A 7979-nucleotide genomic window follows, 5' to 3' on the forward strand; every position below is an offset into this window, starting at 1 on the left:
AGAAATTTACAAATCTTTTCATGATTTGTGTTTGGAGCAACAGCTAAAACAACTCCTGCCCAATAATAATCATTTGCATCAGTCTGCAAAATGATCAGATCTCCTTCTTCAGGTAACTGTAGAGGAGGAAAGCTTTTTGTTAACTCCTTAATCTTTCTGACAGTATTACTGTCATCAGCTGAGAAAGACCATTTCTTCTTAGAACTTGTTTTTAGAGAGAGGAGAGCAGTTAGACCACTAACTTGTGGAATAAAATCTCTGGCGAAATTAACAACTCCCAAAAATCTCTATAGAGACTTTGCATCTGAGATTATGTCTGGAAATTGGCTGATTTTCTTAACAATATAATCTTGGAGACGAATCTCTCCATCCTTAACATGAATGCCAAGGAAATCAATTTCACCTTTAATAAGATGAATCTTCTTCTGTCCAAGAATGATTCCTTTTTGGACAATAAGTTTACACACCTATTCAAGATGCTTTACACGCTCATTCATAGTTTTAGAGAAGACAAGAATGTCATCTATGTAAACTATGCAAAATTCTGAGTAAAGCTTGAAGATATTATCCATTTTTCTTTGAAAAATAGACGGGGCTTGCTTAAGACTAAATGACATAACTAATCATTTATAGTGCCCTTGAGGAGTTCCAAAAGCTGTTAATGCTATGGAATCAGGATGCATTTTAACCTACCAAAAGCCTGACTTTGCATCAAACTTAGAGAAGATTTTTGCTCCTTTAAGCCTGTTGATGAGAACTCTCACCTAAGCTATCTGATAACCGTCTTTAATGGTCTTTTTATTTACATCCCTGTAATCAATCACCATTCTAGCTTTTCCTTTTAATTGTTCTACATGATTTCTCACCAAGAAAGCTGGGGCATGATGAGGACTGTTTGAAGGCCGGATTAACTTCATTTCCAGAAGTTCTTGGATTTGATTCTCCATTTCTTTTCTATCTTCTTCTCTGTAATGAGGGATGGCCTTAACATGGCAAATAGTATTTGCATCATGCATTTTTAGCTGACAATATATTGGGTCTCTTTCCCAATACAATTGAGGATCTTCACTGATTACTGGTTTCAACAATTTCTCTATTTCTGTGAGAGTTGGTATTTTCTTTTGCTCTATCTTGTTAGCATATACCTTTAGATTATGCTCTCTGATGTATTCTTCTTTTCCATCAGAACTCTCGTTGTCAGAAATTTGATATTCAGAACTTTTCTCTGATTCAGAGTCTTCTGAACTTGTTTCTTCATTCACCAATATCTCCTTGTGTGACCTTTAAGTTGCTCTTGTAGCAACAAGACTGGTTTTAAAATTGGCATATAATCACCACTCTTCGCTGGCGACTTCTGATATTGGTCTGTAAATCCTTTACTGGTAACGCGTACTGCGTCTGTTAATCGGGATTCCTAATGGTATTTTTTATGTTTTTCAAACCCAATCATTTTTGGCGTTTGAATTACTGTTTGTTGAAGAAGAAAGTCATTCCCTATCAACAAATTAGCTGTCTGACCTTCACACTGCCAAAGAATCTTGATGGTAAAAGTTCCTTCTCCGAAGGAAACTTGCACATTACGTGCCATTGTATCCATAACTATGTTGTTTTCTTCCATTACAACTCCAGTAACTGTCCTTAGAGATTTTTCCCAATATTCTTCAGGGATAGCATATCTTTTAGCAAGACTAAACCCTGAACCAGTATCTACACATGCATGTAGATGATATTTTTTGTAATTGGGAAACTTCAGTCCTATAGTAATATAATTACTATATATGTTTGTCTGGACTGGCAGTATTCTTGCTTGCTTTCTTGGATCATCAAGTAATTATGTGAAAGGATTGACCCTTCTTTCTGCAGTTTTTGATTCCAGAGGATTGTCATGTGCTAGACCCAGTATCGGATTGGAACTAGGATTGAGAGAATCAAGAGATTCCTTGATTTCCCTGTTCTGACTTAATGAAGTTACAAACTTCATCGTTTTTATATCCTCTTCAAGGTCTTTTTCTTTTTCTTTTTTATGGAATACATTGTATTCCTCTTCTACCAGGACATGTGCTTCATTATCCTTGGTTTTTCTTCTGAGTTCTGCAATAAAACATTCCCGATGATAAGTTTCACCTGTACATTCATAGTACATGGGAATTGTATTATTATAATCACATTTGCAATAATCACAAATAAATTTTTCCTGGATTGGGATGGAAGGTACTGATGATATCAGTGTTTTCTTCCTTCCAATTTTGGACCTGTAATAAAAATATAGGACGATCTCCTATATCTTCTTCTTCAGAGTTTTCTGAAGTATTTTCTGTCTCACTATCTGATGGGTACTCAAGAGAATATATTGATTCATTCTCTTCATCAGAATATGCGACTTAAAGCCTTTTAGATTAGCATACTCTATTGCTTCATCGTACTCAGCTATTAAGGCTTTAGAAGATCTCTTGTCCTTTTTAGGACATTCATTTGCATAAGGTCCCTCTGCCTTGCAAAGCCAACATCTGCATTTCTTTGTTTCCTTAGAAGAAAAATTCGTCTTCTTTTTTCTTTTGAAAAATCTCTTTCTATGAGAAGTTTGTTCTTTCACCATCTGTGTCCATCGACACTCCTGATGGCTCTGGTTCTTCTTTTGCTGCTTGATAAGGAAGAATCTTCCTCTTTTTCTTTCCAAGTTGAACTTGAGAAATTTCATTTATGATTTTCTCTAGTTCTTTTGGGGAATCACAAGTCTCTGCTTGTGCATATAATTCTCTTAATTCTCTTGCTTGGAACATTCTCATAGGTCTTTTAGTATCCTCTTCTTCAAGAGATTCTTCATTATACACTGACTTAGTTCCAGAGGTACAAGCTTCTTCATAGTTTGCAAAAGAGTGCATATGAAATTGTAAACTGATTTTTCCTCCCATGTCTTCATAAATTGAGGCATTAGAGCTTTCAAGCTGTCTGACCGGAGGGGTCAGATTCCATTCTCTTGGGAATGTTACTTCATGTCATTTTGTGACATGTTTTTCTTGAGAATTATTTTTTAGGTTGGTGAGAACATATGTAGTAATTCTAGGGCTGTTTAGAAACCTGGTATTAGGAGTTACATTTGAGCTCATCAACTTATATTAGATTCGATAATCTATCGCTAGTTCCATCATTCCTTTTTTCATAGAAATCTCATCTGTCTTGATTCTCAATCTTAGACAGTGAGCAACATCCCTAAGATGCGTTGTGAAGTTTGGAAAAACATTAAAATATGCAACTTGGTTGCACAAAGAAGCTTCTACTGTTCCTAACAGACTTTTCTTGAAATCTGTTATTCTATCGTCTTGTAGGACACATAGAACAGAACAGTCAATACCATCTCTGGCTAAGAGCTTTATTCCTACTTGTACTGCACCTATATGCATATAGGAATATTTTTTCTGGAAAGCTTCACTTACTTCCTTCGGAGTTATCAACCTGATATCTGTTTCTCCACTTGTGGCTGGAACTGTTAATTCAAGAATCTTGAATCTGTGAGAATCCATAATAAAGGATCATTTCTTATATATCTCATTGAACCTAAATCTAGGAGCAGAGGCTTCTCGCACACTAGATTCGATTTCATTATACTCAAATTCTTGAGAGTTTATTAATTGTACTGGAACTGTGTTTCTTTTACTGAGGATTCTACTCATCTTCATATCTCTCTTGGTTGTAGATTTTGATGACTTCCATTCAAGTAGCTTTGGTTCACTAAACCTTAGCCTACTTTCTCCCGTTGGTCGGGGTGGAGAATTTATGATAATTTTACTAGCTACATTTTGAGCTAGTGATTCTTCATCTATTTTTTCATAGCCTTCTCCTTCCTTCATCTTTTCTACAATCTTTTGCAGACAAGAGATTCTGTTATGTAATTCACGAAATTGAATTTCGAGGTCAATACCTATCTCTTGGAGATAAGCGATATTATAATTCTGCTGATGAATTATGGCTTCTACATTTTCAGCAAGTTTTTATGTAGGTCAATGAAAGCCAATAGCTTTAACATCTTCTTGTCTTACTTTTAGATCTACTCTTTGATTCATCCTATTCTGGAGATAAGAGTTTCTAAAAGCTTTTTCAGGTTTTCCCGAGTTTCTCTTAGTTTCACTGCTTGTTGATGAATGTTGTTGGCAAGATTCTCAGTGCGAACTAACTTTCTTTCAATATCTATTAGATATTGCTTTTCTTTGAGGTAATCTAGCTTGATTTCAAGCCTGACAATTTTTGAATTAATTTCCTCAAGTTGATTTATCCGTAGATTAAATCTCTCAAGTTGATCTGATATTTTATCAGACGTCTTATCCCTAGATAAACGATCTAGGAACTCGATTAAGCTTGGTCTTGCTGGATCAAGCTCTTCTACTCCAATTTCTCTTTGGAGATGAATATGTTCGTCGTAGAGTGTATTTAATACTCTACAAACATATTCAATGGAGTACTGATTTTCTTGAATGTGCCTTGAATGAAAGCACACTTCCCACTTGTCAGTTCCTTTTGTAGTACAAAAAGACTGATAATTTTTAAGTTTGGATTCTCTCTTATTAGTCAAGAGAAACCAACTTTATGGCATAAGCCCTTTTCTTTTTCCTGCTTTTGAGCCAAGCAGGCTCTGATACCAGTTTTGGCGGATCTAACCGATGCTCAAAATATCAAGAGGTTTTTGATCTTCTTCAAATGTTTCTTGAAGAACTTCAATTTCTTCTCTTGACTCGTATATTCTTCGTTGTATTTGGAAAATAATATCCCAATAATTTTTAGTACTTCTAGGAAGCTTGTCTCTTCTTTCTTTTAGTTTTCTAAAATTTCTTCTTTCTTCTTGTAATTCTTTCTATGACAGTTTAGCTTCTAGTAAAAGATCAAGTCTAGTAGCAATAGATTCTCTTATTGATAATAAAAATTTAACTGTTTACCTTTGAGTGGAATGATAGATTTAATATTTGCAAAATGTTAAATAAAAACAAATTCAAAATCCAAGGCCCACCATACTCCGTTCATTTTCTTTTAAACAAAAATATAGAAAAACAGAATATTCTTTTTCTGACGGAATATTCTATCAGAAATAATGGAAATGACTAACCAGATTAACAATTGTAAGTTCAAGGACTAAACAAATTAAAATGAAAGTTCTAGAACTAAAGGGATGAAGCACCTAAACTATAGGGACTTTAGAGAATTTTACCTTTAAAAGAAACAAACAACAGGACTGCACTAAGACTGGAACTCAGGATCTGATACCAACTTACCCACAAATAAGCAAACTGTCAACTGAACCACAAAGCTCATACAAGGTAGGCCCTTTCATCTGTACATATAACAAACTCAGTAGTATATATAGGGCCCCAAAATTTGGGGGTCCTGTTCCGTCACTCTTGATGCACACCATCAGAGCCGGCCAAGATAAATCCCCTATCCCATACACATTAATTAGTGTAATAAATCGAGATGTCTACATTTGAAAGGGTTTGGGTGCTAGCGGGTTGGAATAATCAAGTTTCAGATCATGCCTTACTTTCAGGTCATATCTTGTTGGAACCGGAGACAGTTTGAAGGAGAGTAGTATTTTGCGTTATGCAAATGGAAGAGATAGGGGATACATCTACTTCTAACTGCATATATATGTTTTCAACCATAGCCACCAACATCTTCTTCAGTTTCAGAATTTCTAATATGATATTAATGTCTTAAATTAGAAAATGAATTATATATATAAAGGGTCTTCTAATGAGGGATTTATATTTTTATTCATTTTTAGGGATAGGCTCACACCATTGGATGTGTTTTTTAATGAGCATGGATAACTGAGATTAAAACATAAAATTTAACACTTTATATCAAACCTCGACCGTTCAAGATCATAAAAAAAAAATCGAGGTTTTTGATGACTTAACGATCACCAAATTATCTGAGAGAAATTTTGGAAAATGACCAAATTTTGGTCATCAAATTGAAAAATAACCATGTTTTTTTTAGGATTAATTTTAGTTTACCCTCCTGAGGTTTGGGATTAACATCGTTTCACTCCCCATAATTTTACTTTTGAAAATTTACTCTCTAAAGTCTCTAATTTTCATAAATCATACACAATTGTTAAAATTTCATCCAATTTGGAGGTTAAATAATAACATGAAATCTTAGAAGAAAAAAAAAGTCCTAAAAGGCTATTTATGTTGTTAGAAGACTATTTTAGCCATTTTAGTGAGTTATGAAGTCAAAATTAACCTCTGAATTAGACAAAATTTCAGCAATTAGGCATGATTTATAAAAATTGAAGACTTTAGAGGGTAAATTTTCAAAATTAAAAGTATGGGGAGTGAAATGATGATAACCCTAAACCTTAGAGTGTAAACTGAAATTAATTTTTTTTTTTTTATACTTATTGAAATCTAACCGATTTAAGAGTGAATTAGACTACAATACCCTTCAAAACAATTAAAATTTCAGAAAGCCCATTTCATGTTGCGTGGTGTTCTTCCTTCAATTTCCAAGTTATTTGGTTTTCAGAAACCAACACCAGTCTGGTGTTTAGTTTTTCCACACTTGCAAATGTCTGATTGAAAGCAAGGTTCAATATAGAAGTGTTTGTTTGGCCTAGGCTCTTACTAATTTTGATACATAATCTAGATCTCCAAGCTTTCATTCCTACCCTACTAGATGTCTGAGTTTCTAATCCAATTTTGTGCTACCAAAAGCTTTAAGTTTTTTGCAAACTGAGAGTTTTGTTTATGAAAGTGTAGGTTCCCAATAATCTTCTAACTTAATTTCTCAAACCCTTTTAATTTTGCTTTAATATATGATTAAGTTTTTATGAAGTTTCAAAAACAAAAAATTGTGAGTTTTTGTTTGGATTAGATACGGTATGACTGTTAAAGTATGATTAATTGTCGGACTATTCTTACTACTATGACTGTTAAAGTATCTCATATTTATCGGGAGGGTAACAGCGTTGCCGACTGCTTAGCAAATTGGATCAGAAACTCAAACATCTAGTAGAAATGATCTACTCATATAATCCAACGAACTAAACGGTGGAAATTTGATTTTGTGATCGAAAAGTTCGTCAAATAACATATCCCTAGAAATGAACAAAAATAGAGATCCCTCATTTAAAGGTCAATGTGTGTCTATATATATATATATATATATATATATATATATATATATATATATATATATGAGGGCCCTTGAGGGATCCCTATTTTTGACTATTTCTAGGAATAGGGCATTACACTAACTTCCCGATCAAATTTTTGCATCTACACCGTTCAATTCATTGGGTTATATAAATAGATCATTTCTACAAATTTTCAGATAATTTAGTGATCGTTAACTCATTCAAAACTTCGATTTATTTTTAATAATCTTGAACGGTCCAGGTTTGATATAAAGTGTGTAACGTTTTCTTTTAATCTCAGCCATTTATTAAATGATATATCCAATTATGTGGGTCTATCCCTAACAGTGACAAAAAATAGAGATCCCTCAATGGAAGGGCCTTGTCTACACACACACACACACACACACACACATATACATATATACACACAATCCTTATCAGGTCCAAACATCTTATTCAAAATGTACGGATTTTGCTAATAGAACCACTTTTTAGTTATATTTTTCGATCATAGCTAACTAGTACCTAGATATATATGACATGATCATCTCTGCAAAATTTCAGCTAAATTGGTGCTCGTTAAGGTATCAAAACTATATGATTACAATGAGCAAGCCAAATCTATTCAACCCCAACCGTTCATGTAATACACAGTTTTAAATACCTTAATGATTATCGATTTGGCTTAAATTTTGTAAAGATGATTTAATCATATATACTTAAAAGATGAACGGTTGAGATGAGAAAATATGATCGAAAAGTAGGTCAATTAAGGAAATCTGTACCTTTTGAACAAATAAGGAGGTATGTATCTAAAAAAAAAAAAATATATATATATATATATATA

This window comes from Fragaria vesca, linkage group LG1, assembly GCF_000184155.1.
Source record: "Fragaria vesca subsp. vesca linkage group LG1, FraVesHawaii_1.0, whole genome shotgun sequence".
Classification (NCBI taxonomy): Eukaryota; Viridiplantae; Streptophyta; class Magnoliopsida; order Rosales; family Rosaceae; genus Fragaria; species Fragaria vesca.